The sequence below is a fragment of the Acipenser ruthenus genome, chromosome 10 (assembly GCF_902713425.1).
Source record: "Acipenser ruthenus chromosome 10, fAciRut3.2 maternal haplotype, whole genome shotgun sequence".
NCBI lineage: Eukaryota > Metazoa > Chordata > Actinopteri > Acipenseriformes > Acipenseridae > Acipenser > Acipenser ruthenus.
In genome coordinates, this window is record NC_081198.1 from 23,474,539 (window position 1) to 23,492,930 (window position 18,392).

Here is an 18,392-nt window from a genome sequence, read left to right on the forward strand (position 1 = left end):
GTTCTCTAGAATAAGCCAGAATGTCCCTTGTTAACATTAAAATATCCGTGATGGACCTCCCTGGGACGCCACAAGCCTGGTCGGGGCCAATGACCAAAGGGAGGTGTACTTGTAGCCGGAGCATCAGAGCTTTGGCTAGTATCTTGTAATCCACGCAAAGGAGGCTGATTGGGCGCCAATTCCGTAGATCTTTAACTTCCCCTTTCTTATGAAGGAGAGTAATTACACTCTCCCGCATAGAAGGGCCCAACCGCTTCTCCCTGTAGACCGCTCTGTAGACCTCCGCTAAATGGACTTTTAGCGTGTCCCAAAAAAGATGGTAATACTCACCCGGGATGCCATCTGGACCTGGCGTCTTACCGGTGTTCATGGTCTTAACCGCCTGGGTGAGCTCCTCCAGCGTGAGTTCTGGGTCCTTCTCCTCCTCCTCCTCGTCCCGCACTGAGTCAGGCTCCAACTGGCTCAGGAACCACTCTATCAGGGTGTCATCTGTAGCTTTGATGTTATACAGGTCCCTATAGAAGTTCTCTACCACTTTTTTCACTCCCTCACTATCCTCTACTATCCTCCCCCTGCTGTCGAGCATGGAGGACATCAAGTGCCGCTTCTCCCTCGTTTTCTGGAAGAAGAAGCGAGTACACTTTTCGTCTTCCTCCATTTTTTGCACTTTTGCATTGTGCATGACCTTTCGTTGTTCCTCCCTACAAAGCACTGAAAGATCTAGCTTGGTCTGGGCTATCTCGTCGCTTACAGGGAACCCCCGAAGCTGAAGCAGGCTCAGACGCTGGAGGGCAGCATTCAGGTATTTATATTTGGCCCTCCTTTCTTTTGCTTTCCTCTTGCCTGCTGCTATGAAATAACCCTTAGTTCTCATTTTGACCATCTCCCACCACTCTATAGGGGAGTTGAATAGGTCACGCAAAGTGGTCCACTCAACAAGCCTGCTCTTATAGGCTGCAGCTATGGAGGGGTCATCGAGTAAGGAGGTGTTTAATTTCCAGACCCCTGACCCCATCTGGGAGGTCTGAGGGACCTGCAATGTTACCTGCAGGAGCCTATGGTCAGAGAAGAAGACGGCCTGGGTGTCTACTGCCGTCTTCGTAAGGGAGCTGGTATGCAGGACGAGATCTATACGGGAGAAGGAGGTCCCAGATGAGCTCACCCAGGTAAAGGGAGGCACCAGGTCCTTACCTGCATCACACAGGGAGAAATCAGATATTACGGAGGACAAAACTCTACTAGAGCGGTCGTTGCGTGGCCTGCTCCGGTCTACGTCCCTCAGAGCACAATTGAAGTCACCTGACACGATGACGGGTACGTTCCCCAGCAGGAGTGGACGCAGCTGTGGAAAAAATTGAACTCTTTCGTTTTGGTTAGTGGGTGCGTAGACATTGACCAGTCTGAGGGGAGTGTTGTTGTATGTCACATCCACGCTCAGAATTCTACCAGGTTCTACCTCCCTGCTGCTGCGGGAGGTAATAAATGGGTTTTTAAACAGGATACCTACTCCGTCGGCTCTGGCTATGTTGGAGCCCGACCAGAAGGAGTCCCCCAGGGTCCAACTCTCCTTCAGGTCCCTATAATCAGGGCTCGACGAAATACCACACTCCTGCAGAAAGATGAGATCTGCTTTCAAGTTAGCTAGATAGTTTAGTACATCAAATCTTTTTTGTGTCTCCCTGATGCTCCTGACATTAACAGACACACATATCAGGGCCATCAGGGTAGCTAACAAGAAAAGGAGTCGCTGCGTCCACCCCATAGCGACTATGATTGGGAGGTCGGGACACTCTTCCTACTCTTAGCTCTACGCTTGCTTCGAGGGGGCTTGGGCTTATTTGCAACTCCCATCACCCCTGAGAAGGTACTCACTGCTGCCTCGTCCAAGAAGGCACCGTCTTTATATGCACAGTACGTGGAGTTGTTGGGGCTATTCAACTCCCCACAAGGTAAGTCTGGTGGAACTTGCTCAGGGCCCCTCGGAACGTGTGGGTCAGCTTTGTCCTGGGGGGGGGGTTATGACAGACAGCATTCTTTGGCTGTTACCGTCTGTTGAGTTGGAGCTGTTAGCAGACTTCTGGCTTACCGCGTCCAGGGGTATTCCCATGTCCTCCAGTGCTGTATCTAGGAGGACCTCTAGGGGGCCCCTGGTTTTGCCCATACAAGGGAGTGGGTCAAGGATGCTTTGAAGGGAGGCCCTTCGCTTGAAGAGGGTCATTGCTACCGAGGTACTGCTGGTCAGGGAAGGTGTTGACCCCGACCTCTCCCTCGGTGCATTAGTGAACACCTCTTCTGCGAGGTGTGCTAGGGTTTGTGCCAACGACTGGGAAGGCTGGCTGGGGATGCCCTGGCTGGCTGCTACCTGCCCACTAGGCGGCAGTGTAGCCGTCCCACTCGCCTCCGTCTCTGCCTGCGAGGGCAAGACTGGGGACTTTGTGTGGACATTAGCTGGTTTTGGATCTATGGGGGCCACCTGCAACTTGCTGTCTTTGATCCTGATCTTCTTTCTTTTCCCCCCCTCGTCTCTACCCTTTCTTTTCCCCACCCTCTGCTGGTTCTTCACTCCCTTCCCCTCCTTCTCACTCTCACTTTCACTGTCGCTTTCGCTTTCCTCCCCCACGGACTCAATCCTTATGGCGTCATAACGAGAGCCGAGGGGGAGTGCTGGCGCTGAGAGGGCCCTACTCAGGGGGGGGCCGCTGCTGGGTCCGGGCTCCCTCCCTGCCTCGTGTTCTGCATCAGAGGAGCTACTGGAGGAGCTAGTGGAGTAGCTGTTGTACTCTCTCTCTGGGCTGGGGGAAGGGGTCCTCGTAAAACGGGACATGTCTCGGGGGCGGGGGGGTGATGGGGGTGCTGGTGATGATGGTGGTGCTGGAGTCTGGGTCTTGGATACTGTTGGTGGTGATGTGGACTGATCTTTGTTACTTGCTCCCTCTTCCTGCTCAGGCCTAGGCTTGTTCATGTTTGCCTTGCTGGCTCTGGCCATGTTGGCATAGGAAGAGGGGCAGTCCTTAAACAGGTGCCCCTTCTTTCCACACAAATTGCACTGCCTCTCTTCTCTGCAGTGGCTGGTCTCGTGGGGGGCGCCGCAGTTCCTGCACTTAACTACAGTACACGCGGCCGCCAGGTGTCCTAATTCCCCACATTTCCTGCAGAGTTTTGGCATCCCATTATAGAATACCAGCCCTCTGTTGGGCCCTAACACTATGGAGTTTGGAATGTGGCGGACGCCTCCAATGCCCGATGGATCAACATTAAGGCGTACCAGCCACTTTCTGGCTCCTGTCCAAACCCCATCTTCGTCTGTAATTTTCCTCCCTTCTGTACCCCCCTCTATTGACATCACTACCATATCATGGTCAGACCCCCAACATGGTAAAATCTTACACTCTTTAACCTTAATCTCTTGTGAAGTGAAAAAATAATCTAACCTGCTTTGATGCCCTCTAGTGTTCCTCCATGTGTACCCCACTCCATCTTTATACAACCCTCTATATGCATCCTTTAATTTATAATTTTGAGTTTCTTTTAACAGATATTTCCCTGTAAAATCCAGCTCAGCTCCCCTTTCTGTACTATCTACCGAAGTATTAAAATCACCTCCCAATATGACCTTTTTGTTAGTATCTAACAAAAACACAAAATCCTTGAAAAACTGTAATCTTTTGGTAGGATTGCATGGTGCATAGATGTTAATAAGCCTATATTTCTGCCCCTCATCATACCATCTACTACCATTAATCTCCCTGGTACCACTGTTAACACATTTTCAATAATCATTTCACTACCCTTCACCAGTACCCCCAATCCATCAGAGTGTACATTACCCACACTCCAAAATGAAACCCCCCCAGTCCAGTCCCTTGAGAACTTTTTGAAGTCCATTTCATCCCGAAGGTGACACTCTTGCAAAAAACAAATGTTAAAGGGCATCAATGCCAAAGACAAAAATATTGCAGCTCTTTTCTCCCTGTCCCTTAAACCCCTTACATTTAAAGTTACTACCTTGAAGTCCATCAAAAAGAATTAGGGTTTCTCTTCCATTCCCATAACTACAGCAACTTTAGCTACATCATCCTGCTCCAAAAAATCCATTGAATTCTGAGAATCCACATCTGACACTGCCACCTCCTGACCACAAGGGATAGTCTGTGAATCTGCACTATTATTACTGCTGCCATCATCCTCCTCCTCTGATGGTGTCAGCTCAGGTATCAAAGGAGAGCTTCCTGCTTCTGAAGGCTCAACCACAGAAGTTTCTTCCTCTTCGAGTACTTCATAGGAATTAGAAGTGTCCACCAAATAAATTTTGTTTTCACTTTCTGCTAGCTCCTTACACTTCCTTTTGTTTGTTCTTCTCTTTTCAACACTCCACTTTCCTTCTTCTATAGGGACGGAATGGCCCAGAAGCTGACTTCCCTCTGCTGCAATACCTTCCCTAGCCTGAGACTCCATTTCTTCCCCCCAGGATGCACCAGAAGATCTAGCCACTTTCCCAGGTAAGTTGTCAGGTAAGTTGACAGGTAAAACCTGATTTATTTCTTTGTTTGTATTAGATATTTCCTCTACCTCCGTTCTCGCGATTGCTGTGACCTCCATTGCAGCTTCTACACCTGCCACCTCCTCCGCTGCTGCCACAACCTCCTTATCAGTTAAGGAGGCTGCCGGACCCTCCTCTTGCTGTTTCTTGTTTTTATACCTCCACTCCCTCATAACATCCTCAACGGGAGGTAGGTTCTCAAAAACCCCTGCATAGGATCTTCTTTCTCTGCAGTCTCTCCTGACATGGCTTGCATCTCCACAATTGTGACATTTTTTTGAATTTTTGCATTCATAGGAAAAATGCCCTTTCTCTCCACAATTAAAACATCTCATCTCTTCACAGTTCTGCTCACTGTGACCATACTTTTGGCATTTCCTACAAAACTGGGGTTGACCTGAATATAGGATGTAGCCATTAACCCCCTCCACCCTACACTTTGCAGGAGGATGTAAAAAACCCTGATGTCCATTCGGATCTTCCCTCAGGAGCACACTATATTGTCTCTGCCCATTCCACACACCCAAACCATCTCTCCTATATCTTGGCCCAGAAAGAATATCTACATATTTCGTCAGAAACAAATTAACACTTTGATCAGACACATTCATGTCAAACAAGTTAATTGTTAAAACTCTGAATTTTTTTCTTTCCCTAGACTGAACTTTAAATTGCTTCAAAGGTTCCACATTTTCTTTTTCCTTACAGGCCTTTAATAGAGATTTAAAACTCGGCTCACCCATCATGGCGACATCAAAGAATTCTTCCTTCCCATTCCTCTGGATGCCAAGAATCTCCTCCAAATTGATGCTTAGCAACTCCATAATGATGGTGCGTATAAATTCTTCTCTTTCTGGCATTCCTTCATCTTCCTTTCCACTACAATCAAATCTTGCGGTGTTCTTCACTCCAGCCATGTTGTCTCTCCTCTATCCCTAGCTCGGCACTCTCAACAATCCAGAGCTGCGGTCAAGCCACTTGCTTTAGATCTGAGCCAAGAGGCCGAGAAGCGATGGCAACTAGGCCCTTGCCCAGGGCCCCCCAGCCTGGACGGCACAGGGGGATTCAAAGGTGGGTGCAAAATTCCAAGCACAAGCAGACCCCCAAAAAACGGGCTGCTGCTTCCAGAGGGGAAATGTGCAATTTAAGCAGGAGAAAACAAAACAAAGCAAAAACACACACATAACACCAAAAACAAAACATAAACTGGCGGAGTGCGTCTTACAAATAGTCATGCCAAGCTGCTATGCTGTGCAAGGTGCCTTGGGTAACTACAACTGTGCCTCGCTGGCTGGCTGGCTTGCTAAGAAGGTCCTGGCATAGAGACATGTTCCACCACACTTGTCTGGTTAGCTGCATGCTCCCAGGAAACAACCTGCTGCTGTCTACATCATCACCACATGTGAATAAAAGAAAGAAAGACAGCAAGAAAGAAAGAGAGAAAGAAAGAGAGAAAGAGAGAAAGAAAGAAAGAAAGAAAAAAAAAGAAGTAAAACGGCGGGAAAACTTGCATCAACACTGGCACTCTCCCTCCAGCAGGGGTAGACAAAATGCTCACAGGAGAGATCCAGATCTGACTTTGACCAACGTTAGAGAAAGGTGTGCACCGTTCCCGGAGGTACTGCAATACCGGGCCGATGCGTGGAGTGGACGGAGCAAGCCCCTGTTCCATCTCCCGATTCCAAAAATCAATTTAATATATGGTCCCCTGATAGGGGACGTATCAGATATTAAACTGATAAGAACAGATACTACACTTGATCTTAGCCAAAAGGCCGAGAAGCGATGGCGACTTGGCCCTTGCCCGGGGCCCCCCAGCCCGGACGGCACAGGGGGATTCAAAGGTGGGTGCAAAATTCCAAGCACAAGCAGACCCCCAAAAAACGGGCTGCTGCTTCCAGAGGGGAAATGTGCAATTTAAGCAGGAGAAAACAAAACAAAGCAAAAACACACACATAACACCAAAAACAAAACATAAACTGGCGGAGTGCGTCTTACAAATAGTCATGCCAAGCTGCTATGCTGTGCAAGGTGCCTTGGGTAACTACAACTGTGCCTCGCTGGCTGGCTGGCTTGCTAAGAAGGTCCTGGCATAGGGACATGTTCCACCACACTTGTCTGGTTAGCTGCATGCTCCCAGGAAACAACCTGCTGCTGTCTACATCATCATCACATGTGAATAAAAGAAAGAAAGACAGCAAGAAAGAAAGAGAGAAAGAAAGAGAGAAAGAGAGAAAGAAAGAGAGAAAGAAAAAAAAAAAGAAGTAAAACGGCGGGAAAACTTGCATCAACACTGGCACTCTCCCTCCAGCAGGGGTAGACAAAATGCTCACAGGAGAGATCCAGATCTGACTTTGACCAACGTTAGAGAAAGGTGTGCACCGTTCCCGGAGGTACTGCAATACCGGGCCGATGCGTGGAGTGGACAGAGCAAGCCCCTGTTCCATCTCCCGATTCCAAAAATCAATTTAATATATGGTCCCCTGATAGGGGACGTATCAGATATTAAACTGATAAGAACAGATACTACACTTGATCTTAGCCAAAAGGCCGAGAAGCGATGGCGACTTGGCCCTTGCCCGGGGCCCCCCAGCCCGGACGGCACAGGGGGATTCAAAGGTGGGTGCAAAATTCCAAGCACAAGCAGACCCCCAAAAAACGGGCTGCTGCTTCCAGAGGGGAAATGTGCAATTTAAGCAGGAGAAAACAAAACAAAGCAAAAACACACACATAACACCAAAAACAAAACATAAACTGGCGGAGTGCGTCTTACAAATAGTCATGCCAAGCTGCTATGCTGTGCAAGGTGCCTTGGTAACTAAAACTGTGCCTCGCTGGCTGGCTGGCTTGCTAAGAAGGTCCTGGCATAGGGACATGTTCCACCACACTTGTCTGGTTAGCTGCATGCTCCCAGGAAACAAACTGCTGCTGTCTACATCATCACCACATATGAATAAAAGAAAGAAAGAAAGCAAGAAAGAAAGAGAAAGAAAGAGAGAAAGAAAGAAAGAGAGAAAGAAAGAAAGAAAGAAAAAAAAAAGAAGTAAAACGGCGGGAAAACTTGCATCAACACTGGCACTCTCCCTCCAGCAGGGGTAGACAAAATGCTCACAGGAGAGATCCAGATCTGACTTTGACCAACGTTAGAGAAAGGTGTGCACCGTTCCCGGAGGTACTGCAATACCGGGCCGATGCGTGGAGTGGACGGAGCAAGCCCCTGTTCCATCTCCCGATTCCAAAAATCAATTTAATATATGGTCCCCTGATAGGGGACGTATCAGATATTAAACTGATAAGAACAGATACTACACTTGATCTTAGCCAAAAGGCCGAGAAGCGATGGCGACTTGGCCCTTGCCCGGGGCCCCCCAGCCCGGACGGCACAGGGGGATTCAAAGGTGGGTGCAAAATTCCAAGCACAAGCAGACCCCCAAAAAACGGGCTGCTGCTTCCAGAGGGGAAATGTGCAATTTAAGCAGGAGAAAACAAAACAAAGCAAAAACACACACATAACACCAAAAACAAAACATAAACTGGCGGAGTGCGTCTTACAAATAGTCATGCCAAGCTGCTATGCTGTGCAAGGTGCCTTGGGTAACTACAACTGTGCCTCGCTGGCTGGCTGGCTTGCTAAGAAGGTCCTGGCATAGGGACATGTTCCACCACACTTGTCTGGTTAGCTGCATGCTCCCAGGAAACAACCTGCTGCTGTCTACATCATCATCACATGTGAATAAAAGAAAGAAAGACAGCAAGAAAGAAAGAGAGAAAGAAAGAGAGAAAGAGAGAAAGAAAGAGAGAAAGAAAAAAAAAAGAAGTAAAACGGCGGGAAAACTTGCATCAACACTGGCACTCTCCCTCCAGCAGGGGTAGACAAAATGCTCACAGGAGAGATCCAGATCTGACTTTGACCAACGTTAGAGAAAGGTGTGCACCGTTCCCGGAGGTACTGCAATACCGGGCCGATGCGTGGAGTGGACAGAGCAAGCCCCTGTTCCATCTCCCGATTCCAAAAATCAATTTAATATATGGTCCCCTGATAGGGGACGTATCAGATATTAAACTGATAAGAACAGATACTACACTTGATCTTAGCCAAAAGGCCGAGAAGCGATGGCGACTTGGCCCTTGCCCGGGGCCCCCCAGCCCGGACGGCACAGGGGGATTCAAAGGTGGGTGCAAAATTCCAAGCACAAGCAGACCCCCAAAAAACGGGCTGCTGCTTCCAGAGGGGAAATGTGCAATTTAAGCAGGAGAAAACAAAACAAAGCAAAAACACACACATAACACCAAAAACAAAACATAAACTGGCGGAGTGCGTCTTACAAATAGTCATGCCAAGCTGCTATGCTGTGCAAGGTGCCTTGGTAACTAAAACTGTGCCTCGCTGGCTGGCTGGCTTGCTAAGAAGGTCCTGGCATAGGGACATGTTCCACCACACTTGTCTGGTTAGCTGCATGCTCCCAGGAAACAAACTGCTGCTGTCTACATCATCACCACATATGAATAAAAGAAAGAAAGAAAGCAAGAAAGAAAGAGAAAGAAAGAGAGAAAGAAAGAAAGAGAGAAAGAAAGAAAGAAAGAAAAAAAAAAAGAAGTAAAACGGCGGGAAAACTTGCATCAACACTGGCACTCTCCCTCCAGCAGGGGTAGACAAAATGCTCACAGGAGAGATCCAGATCTGACTTTGACCAACGTTAGAGAAAGGTGTGCACCGTTCCCGGAGGTACTGCAATACCGGGCCGATGCGTGGAGTGGACGGAGCAAGCCCCTGTTCCATCTCCCGATTCCAAAAATCAATTTAATATATGGTCCCCTGATAGGGGACGTATCAGATATTAAACTGATAAGAACAGATACTACACTTGATCTTAGCCAAAAGGCCGAGAAGCGATGGCGACTTGGCCCTTGCCCGGGGCCCCCCAGCCCGGACGGCACAGGGGGATTCAAAGGTGGGTGCAAAATTCCAAGCACAAGCAGACCCCCAAAAAACGGGCTGCTGCTTCCAGAGGGGAAATGTGCAATTTAAGCAGGAGAAAACAAAACAAAGCAAAAACACACACATAACACCAAAAACAAAACATAAACTGGCGGAGTGCGTCTTACAAATAGTCATGCCAAGCTGCTATGCTGTGCAAGGTGCCTTGGGTAACTACAACTGTGCCTCGCTGGCTGGCTGGCTTGCTAAGAAGGTCCTGGCATAGAGACATGTTCCACCACACTTGTCTGGTTAGCTGCATGCTCCCAGGAAACAACCTGCTGCTGTCTACATCATCACCACATGTGAATAAAAGAAAGAAAGACAGCAAGAAAGAAAGAGAGAAAGAAAGAGAGAAAGAGAGAAAGAAAGAAAGAAAGAAAAAAAAAGAAGTAAAACGGCGGGAAAACTTGCATCAACACTGGCACTCTCCCTCCAGCAGGGGTAGACAAAATGCTCACAGGAGAGATCCAGATCTGACTTTGACCAACGTTAGAGAAAGGTGTGCACCGTTCCCGGAGGTACTGCAATACCGGGCCGATGCGTGGAGTGGACGGAGCAAGCCCCTGTTCCATCTCCCGATTCCAAAAATCAATTTAATATATGGTCCCCTGATAGGGGACGTATCAGATATTAAACTGATAAGAACAGATACTACACTTGATCTTAGCCAAAAGGCCGAGAAGCGATGGCGACTTGGCCCTTGCCCGGGGCCCCCCAGCCCGGACGGCACAGGGGGATTCAAAGGTGGGTGCAAAATTCCAAGCACAAGCAGACCCCCAAAAAACGGGCTGCTGCTTCCAGAGGGGAAATGTGCAATTTAAGCAGGAGAAAACAAAACAAAGCAAAAACACACACATAACACCAAAAACAAAACATAAACTGGCGGAGTGCGTCTTACAAATAGTCATGCCAAGCTGCTATGCTGTGCAAGGTGCCTTGGGTAACTACAACTGTGCCTCGCTGGCTGGCTGGCTTGCTAAGAAGGTCCTGGCATAGGGACATGTTCCACCACACTTGTCTGGTTAGCTGCATGCTCCCAGGAAACAACCTGCTGCTGTCTACATCATCATCACATGTGAATAAAAGAAAGAAAGACAGCAAGAAAGAAAGAGAGAAAGAAAGAGAGAAAGAGAGAAAGAAAGAGAGAAAGAAAAAAAAAAGAAGTAAAACGGCGGGAAAACTTGCATCAACACTGGCACTCTCCCTCCAGCAGGGGTAGACAAAATGCTCACAGGAGAGATCCAGATCTGACTTTGACCAACGTTAGAGAAAGGTGTGCACCGTTCCCGGAGGTACTGCAATACCGGGCCGATGCGTGGAGTGGACAGAGCAAGCCCCTGTTCCATCTCCCGATTCCAAAAATCAATTTAATATATGGTCCCCTGATAGGGGACGTATCAGATATTAAACTGATAAGAACAGATACTACACTTGATCTTAGCCAAAAGGCCGAGAAGCGATGGCGACTTGGCCCTTGCCCGGGGCCCCCCAGCCCGGACGGCACAGGGGGATTCAAAGGTGGGTGCAAAATTCCAAGCACAAGCAGACCCCCAAAAAACGGGCTGCTGCTTCCAGAGGGGAAATGTGCAATTTAAGCAGGAGAAAACAAAACAAAGCAAAAACACACACATAACACCAAAAACAAAACATAAACTGGCGGAGTGCGTCTTACAAATAGTCATGCCAAGCTGCTATGCTGTGCAAGGTGCCTTGGTAACTAAAACTGTGCCTCGCTGGCTGGCTGGCTTGCTAAGAAGGTCCTGGCATAGGGACATGTTCCACCACACTTGTCTGGTTAGCTGCATGCTCCCAGGAAACAAACTGCTGCTGTCTACATCATCACCACATATGAATAAAAGAAAGAAAGAAAGCAAGAAAGAAAGAGAAAGAAAGAGAGAAAGAAAGAAAGAGAGAAAGAAAGAAAGAAAGAAAAAAAAAAGAAGTAAAACGGCGGGAAAACTTGCATCAACACTGGCACTCTCCCTCCAGCAGGGGTAGACAAAATGCTCACAGGAGAGATCCAGATCTGACTTTGACCAACGTTAGAGAAAGGTGTGCACCGTTCCCGGAGGTACTGCAATACCGGGCCGATGCGTGGAGTGGACGGAGCAAGCCCCTGTTCCATCTCCCGATTCCAAAAATCAATTTAATATATGGTCCCCTGATAGGGGACGTATCAGATATTAAACTGATAAGAACAGATACTACACTTGATCTTAGCCAAAAGGCCGAGAAGCGATGGCGACTTGGCCCTTGCCCGGGGCCCCCCAGCCCGGACGGCACAGGGGGATTCAAAGGTGGGTGCAAAATTCCAAGCACAAGCAGACCCCCAAAAAACGGGCTGCTGCTTCCAGAGGGGAAATGTGCAATTTAAGCAGGAGAAAACAAAACAAAGCAAAAACACACACATAACACCAAAAACAAAACATAAACTGGCGGAGTGCGTCTTACAAATAGTCATGCCAAGCTGCTATGCTGTGCAAGGTGCCTTGGGTAACTACAACTGTGCCTCGCTGGCTGGCTGGCTTGCTAAGAAGGTCCTGGCATAGGGACATGTTCCACCACACTTGTCTGGTTAGCTGCATGCTCCCAGGAAACAACCTGCTGCTGTCTACATCATCATCACATGTGAATAAAAGAAAGAAAGACAGCAAGAAAGAAAGAGAGAAAGAAAGAGAGAAAGAGAGAAAGAAAGAGAGAAAGAAAAAAAAAAGAAGTAAAACGGCGGGAAAACTTGCATCAACACTGGCACTCTCCCTCCAGCAGGGGTAGACAAAATGCTCACAGGAGAGATCCAGATCTGACTTTGACCAACGTTAGAGAAAGGTGTGCACCGTTCCCGGAGGTACTGCAATACCGGGCCGATGCGTGGAGTGGACAGAGCAAGCCCCTGTTCCATCTCCCGATTCCAAAAATCAATTTAATATATGGTCCCCTGATAGGGGACGTATCAGATATTAAACTGATAAGAACAGATACTACACTTGATCTTAGCCAAAAGGCCGAGAAGCGATGGCGACTTGGCCCTTGCCCGGGGCCCCCCAGCCCGGACGGCACAGGGGGATTCAAAGGTGGGTGCAAAATTCCAAGCACAAGCAGACCCCCAAAAAACGGGCTGCTGCTTCCAGAGGGGAAATGTGCAATTTAAGCAGGAGAAAACAAAACAAAGCAAAAACACACACATAACACCAAAAACAAAACATAAACTGGCGGAGTGCGTCTTACAAATAGTCATGCCAAGCTGCTATGCTGTGCAAGGTGCCTTGGTAACTAAAACTGTGCCTCGCTGGCTGGCTGGCTTGCTAAGAAGGTCCTGGCATAGGGACATGTTCCACCACACTTGTCTGGTTAGCTGCATGCTCCCAGGAAACAAACTGCTGCTGTCTACATCATCACCACATATGAATAAAAGAAAGAAAGAAAGCAAGAAAGAAAGAGAAAGAAAGAGAGAAAGAAAGAAAGAGAGAAAGAAAGAAAGAAAGAAAAAAAAAAAGAAGTAAAACGGCGGGAAAACTTGCATCAACACTGGCACTCTCCCTCCAGCAGGGGTAGACAAAATGCTCACAGGAGAGATCCAGATCTGACTTTGACCAACGTTAGAGAAAGGTGTGCACCGTTCCCGGAGGTACTGCAATACCGGGCCGATGCGTGGAGTGGACGGAGCAAGCCCCTGTTCCATCTCCCGATTCCAAAAATCAATTTAATATATGGTCCCCTGATAGGGGACGTATCAGATATTAAACTGATAAGAACAGATACTACACTTGATCTTAGCCAAAAGGCCGAGAAGCGATGGCGACTTGGCCCTTGCCCGGGGCCCCCCAGCCCGGACGGCACAGGGGGATTCAAAGGTGGGTGCAAAATTCCAAGCACAAGCAGACCCCCAAAAAACGGGCTGCTGCTTCCAGAGGGGAAATGTGCAATTTAAGCAGGAGAAAACAAAACAAAGCAAAAACACACACATAACACCAAAAACAAAACATAAACTGGCGGAGTGCGTCTTACAAATAGTCATGCCAAGCTGCTATGCTGTGCAAGGTGCCTTGGGTAACTACAACTGTGCCTCGCTGGCTGGCTGGCTTGCTAAGAAGGTCCTGGCATAGGGACATGTTCCACCACACTTGTCTGGTTAGCTGCATGCTCCCAGGAAACAACCTGCTGCTGTCTACATCATCACCACATGTGAATAAAAGAAAGAAAGACAGCAAGAAAGAAAGAGAGAAAGAAAGAGAGAAAGAAAGAAAGAGAGAAAGAAAGAAAGAGAGAAAGAAAGAAAGAGAAAAAAAAAGAAGTAAAACGGCGGGAAAACTTGCATCAACACTGGCACTCTCCCTCCAGCAGGGGTAGACAAAATGCTCACAGGAGAGATCCAGATCTGACTTTGACCAACGTTAGAGAAAGGTGTGCACCGTTCCCGGAGGTACTGCAATACCGGGCCGATGCGTGGAGTGGACGGAGCAAGCCCCTGTTCCATCTCCCGATTCCAAAAATCAATTTAATATATGGTCCCCTGATAGGGGACGTATCAGATATTAAACTGATAAGAACAGATTTTTTTTTTTTTTATTTATTTTTACAATCAACACAATACACAATTACAAAACTAACACATACAATTCACAATAACAATAGTTAACAGGCACCTCTAAAACACGTTTGTACAAAAGAGTGCATGTCCTTAAATAAAGTCCTCTTCCTGCCTTGACAAGCCCAGACACTCCAACCTAGCACCAGCACTGCCCGGCCACTTCTCCCACCGCCAGATCCTCTCTGCTTCTTCACGCCCCCTCCTGTTGACATCACGCAATACATAGTCCCGTATGGCCCTTTGGCCGATCTCATAGGTCACACGGCAGCTCAAGGTCTCAGATTTCAAGACCAGGATATTCCTTGCCTTCCACAGGGCCTCCTTAAAACAGTTCACCACACACCAGAGCTGCCATGAGCCTTCCTCCTTCTTCTTTGGGCCATACAAAACCAGCTGTTCCTCCAACAGGTTGCCTTCCATCCACACAGCCAACAGGGGGGACGCCTTTCTCCACAAGCGCCTGGCAGACTCGCACTCCCACAACAGATGGCACACCGATTCCTCCGCCCCACAGCCCTGAAAAGGACAGCTAGGGGTCTTGCACATCCCTCTGCCATGCATCACCGCTCTCACCGGCAACACCTCATGCATGATAAGCCAGGCCAGGTCTTTATGCTGGTTCATCAAAGCAGGATGGGCAGCATTCCACCACACCTTCTCTGGATCACCTACTGCAACCCTCTTTATAGGACATGTGGTCACACTCTCCTGCACAAAAGAAAGCAGTTTTCTTGGTTTTAAAAGCAGGTCTTTGTCAACCTTCCCCGTCAGTTTCCCCTTTAAGAACTCTTTAAACACTGCATACCCAAAGGGAGGATCAAAAACAATCGGGACAGTAAGGGGGATCTTTAAAATTCCTAGAAACCTTAAAAACGCCCCCATAAAAAACCTCACAAACAAAGCCCCTTGACACTCCCCTCTTAACACCAATTCAACATGCCTGCAAACTGCGTGAACATATAAAAACGTTTCCAATTCCGGAAGCCCTTTACCACCCTTTAATACCCCTTTACACACCACCTCTCTCTTCAAACGCTCCCACTTGGCACCCCAAAAAAACCGAAACATCTGCCTTTTTAAAACTGTGATAACAGCCCTGGGGGGTGGGAAGACCACTCCCACATACAGAAGCAAGGGGAGAATGACCGCCTTGACAATGAGCACCTTCCCCTCCAGTGTCAGGCTCCTCTGTGTCCACAGCCCCATTTTCTGGCCCACTTTCTTTGAGACCTCCACCCAATTGCTCAGACCAGATCCTGTGGCGTCCATCCTTATACCTAAAACTTTTATAAAATCAGTTTTCACGCATACCCCAACATCCGGTACCCCCTCCCATCCCCCAAACAACATGCACTCCGACTTCTCCTTATTCAACTTGGACCCGGAGGCCACACAAAAACACTCACACTGCCACAACACTCGTTTAATTGCTCTCTCACTCACACACAACACATTCACATCATCCATATACAAGACGCACTTTGCCTCAGCTCCTCCACCCCCCGGGATAGCCAGCCCCCTGATCACCTTGTCTTTACGGAGGGCCTGAGCCAAAGGTTCCATACAACAGATAAAAAGCAGGGGGGACAGCGGGCAGCCTTGTCTTACTCCACTCTTGATATCAATTTGACCGGATAGCTTCCCATTGATACTCACTCTACTCCCTATATTACTATAGAGGAGACTTACCCACTTAACAATTTGATCTGTAAACCCCATTTTTCTCAAAACCTGGAGCATAAACTCATGAGAGATCCTGTCGTATGCCTTTTCCAAGTCCAAATTCAAAAGGCATACCGGCACCTTACGGTCCTGTGCAAAAAAGACAGCATCTCTCAGTAAGATAAGGCTATCCGTAATCTTCCGCCCTGGAACGCCACAGGTCTGATCCGGATGGATCACCTCTTCTATCACCGTCCTCATTCTGCAAGTTAAAATCTTAGAAAAACATTTGTAATCCACATTTAAAAGGGTTAGAGGTCTCCAGTTTGCCAGTTCCTCTTTACAGTTCTTCTTAAAGACCAGCACTATAATCCCCTGTCTAAAGGATGCCGGCATCTCCTCCTTCAGCAAAGTCTCATTGAACACCCTGGTTAAGTCCGGCCCAACCAAGTTCCAACAGGTCTTGTAAAATTCTCTGGGCAGACCATCCCCGCCCGGCGTCTTCCCGTCCCTGAAAGACTCCATAGCAGCAGCAGCCTCCTCCAGGGAGATCACCCCGTTCAATACCTCACCCTGACACACCCTCCTCTCCAACCCCTCCAACATATCACTCACCATGCTCTCATCAATCACCTTCCTTTCATACAACTTGGTGTAAAACCTCTCAGCCACATCTATCATGCCCTCCGTCTCCTTCCTCACCACCCCACTCTCATCTCTCAACCCATACAACACCTTACTGCCACTCATCACTTTCTTAAAGAAGTACCTAGAGCACTTCTCGTTCTCCTCCAAATGCCGCACCTTACTCTCCACAATCACACTCTCGGTTCTCTTTACATGCAGCACTTTTAATTTGTTCTTAATCTCACACACATCACTCGCCACATTACACCCCATACTCCCCAATTCATACATCCTATTCAACTTCCTTTGCAACCGGCTCACCTTCTTTCTCTCCATTTTTGCCATCCACACCCCCACTTCCACAAAAAACTTTTTAATTTTATTTTTTATACACTCCCACCACTCACCCACTGAATCAAACATTTCTTTCAATGACTGCCACCCCTTGTACCTCCTCTCAAACTCACTCATAACATCCTTATTCTTTAACACACTCACATTTAACTTCCACACCCCTCTCCCCACCACACACACCCCTTCCAGTTTCACCTCCGCACACACCATCACATGGTCAGAATAAAACACAGGCACACACACACATGCCACCCACTCCACTTCCTTTGAAGAAAAAATAAAGTCAATCCTAGAAGCCCTCACACCCGTTGTATCCGACCACGTGTATCCCGATAGCCCTGGATACAACCTCCTAAACCCATCTACTAATTGAGCATCCTGCACAATACTCCCCAACATCTTAGAGGTTTTATCCAGCTTCACACCCTCACCCTTCCTATCACTCACGCTTAACACACAATTGAAGTCCCCTCCCCAAATCACAATCTTTGATGTTTTCACAAACACCCTCAGTTTCTCAAAGCACTCAACCCTTTCATGCTTATCTGGCGAGGCGTACACATTTATAACCCTCACCTCCTTCCCCATCCACTCCACATCCACTACCACAGCTCTCCCACACTCAACCACAGTTTTACTTTTAATCTCTATATTTTTATTTTTGAATAACACAGCCACACCTGCATTCTTACAACCATTTGCCCCTGACCACACCGATGCACCATACACCCACATACTCTCAAATTCCTTATAAGCTTCTCTAAAGGGGAGACCACACTCCTGTAACAGCAGCACATCTGCCTTTACACTACCCAAAGAATCTAAAATCATTTTGCACCTATCCTTACTCCTCACACTCCTCACATTAATAGTTGCTATGGACAACGCCATCACAACACTCAACCAAATTATTAGTGACCTTACCATTCTGAATTTGAAGACTCCTCACCCACTTCACCCGCAAAAACCTTCACCCCCATATTGTCTAAAAAGGAATCACTACCACCCTCCCCCGCTCTCCCCTCTCCCCCATACTCTTCTCTCAAGGACCCAACAGAGCTCGGCGACGAGCAGACCACCTCCGCTCTCCTGACCCCTCGTTTTTTTTTTTTCCTCCTTTCCACCACCCCCTCCGTCCTCACACCCCCATCCCCATCCGATTTCCTTTTACTTGGACCCTTCTCCTGATCCATCCCACTCTCACCCTCCTCCCCTTCTTCTAATACCTCCTCGCCCTCCCCTGCCCCATTCTTCCCTGAGCCCCCGGTATCTTGTGCCGCTCCCCCCCCCTGACTCCCTCCCCCCCACTCCCCCCTATTGATCTGCACCTCCACCACACTCCCTGTGTCACTATCCTCATACTCCCCTTCTGACTCTGATACTGCAAGGTCCCCGGCTAGCTTACTTCTCATCCCCCCTTCCCCCCCATGCTTACTCTCTCCCTCTCCCTGCTCACAACTCTCCATCCACTCCTCCCCTCCCCCATGCTCACTACCCTCCTCCTGCCCCACCCCTTCACCCTTCTCCCTACCCTTCCCCTCTTCCTCTCCCTCCCTCGCTTTCTCCTCCTTCCCTCTCTCCCTCTGTCCCTCCCTATCCTCTCTTTCTCTCTCCTCCCTCTCACTCTCCTCCCTCCCCCT

The 18,392-nt window shown here is 48.3% G+C and overlaps 11 non-coding genes across 11 annotated transcripts; all 11 read right to left on the bottom strand.

The window, feature by feature from the left end:
• Positions 1–6,136: 6,136 nt before the first annotated feature.
• Positions 6,137–6,327, bottom strand: LOC131739204 (U2 spliceosomal RNA). The gene has a single exon (XR_009330371.1). It is a non-coding gene; the product is annotated as a U2 spliceosomal RNA (small nuclear RNA).
• A 584-nt stretch (positions 6,328–6,911) lies between these two features.
• Positions 6,912–7,102, bottom strand: LOC131739290 (U2 spliceosomal RNA). The gene has a single exon (XR_009330458.1). It is a non-coding gene; the product is annotated as a U2 spliceosomal RNA (small nuclear RNA).
• A 588-nt stretch (positions 7,103–7,690) lies between these two features.
• Positions 7,691–7,881, bottom strand: LOC131739206 (U2 spliceosomal RNA). Its single transcript, XR_009330373.1, has one exon. It is a non-coding gene; the product is annotated as a U2 spliceosomal RNA (small nuclear RNA).
• Positions 7,882–8,464: 583 nt separating this feature from the next.
• Positions 8,465–8,655, bottom strand: LOC131739292 (U2 spliceosomal RNA). Its single transcript, XR_009330460.1, has one exon. It is a non-coding gene; the product is annotated as a U2 spliceosomal RNA (small nuclear RNA).
• A 589-nt stretch (positions 8,656–9,244) lies between these two features.
• LOC131739207 (U2 spliceosomal RNA) lies at positions 9,245–9,435 on the bottom strand. The gene has a single exon (XR_009330374.1). It is a non-coding gene; the product is annotated as a U2 spliceosomal RNA (small nuclear RNA).
• A 582-nt stretch (positions 9,436–10,017) lies between these two features.
• Positions 10,018–10,208, bottom strand: LOC131739208 (U2 spliceosomal RNA). Its single transcript, XR_009330375.1, has one exon. It is a non-coding gene; the product is annotated as a U2 spliceosomal RNA (small nuclear RNA).
• Positions 10,209–10,791: 583 nt separating this feature from the next.
• Positions 10,792–10,982, bottom strand: LOC131739293 (U2 spliceosomal RNA). The gene has a single exon (XR_009330461.1). It is a non-coding gene; the product is annotated as a U2 spliceosomal RNA (small nuclear RNA).
• Positions 10,983–11,570: 588 nt separating this feature from the next.
• LOC131739209 (U2 spliceosomal RNA) lies at positions 11,571–11,761 on the bottom strand. The gene has a single exon (XR_009330376.1). It is a non-coding gene; the product is annotated as a U2 spliceosomal RNA (small nuclear RNA).
• Positions 11,762–12,344: 583 nt separating this feature from the next.
• Positions 12,345–12,535, bottom strand: LOC131739294 (U2 spliceosomal RNA). The gene has a single exon (XR_009330462.1). It is a non-coding gene; the product is annotated as a U2 spliceosomal RNA (small nuclear RNA).
• A 589-nt stretch (positions 12,536–13,124) lies between these two features.
• LOC131739210 (U2 spliceosomal RNA) lies at positions 13,125–13,315 on the bottom strand. The gene has a single exon (XR_009330377.1). It is a non-coding gene; the product is annotated as a U2 spliceosomal RNA (small nuclear RNA).
• Positions 13,316–13,919: 604 nt separating this feature from the next.
• On the bottom strand, positions 13,920–14,110 carry LOC131738489 (U2 spliceosomal RNA). Its single transcript, XR_009329995.1, has one exon. It is a non-coding gene; the product is annotated as a U2 spliceosomal RNA (small nuclear RNA).
• Positions 14,111–18,392: the final 4,282 nt, after the last annotated feature.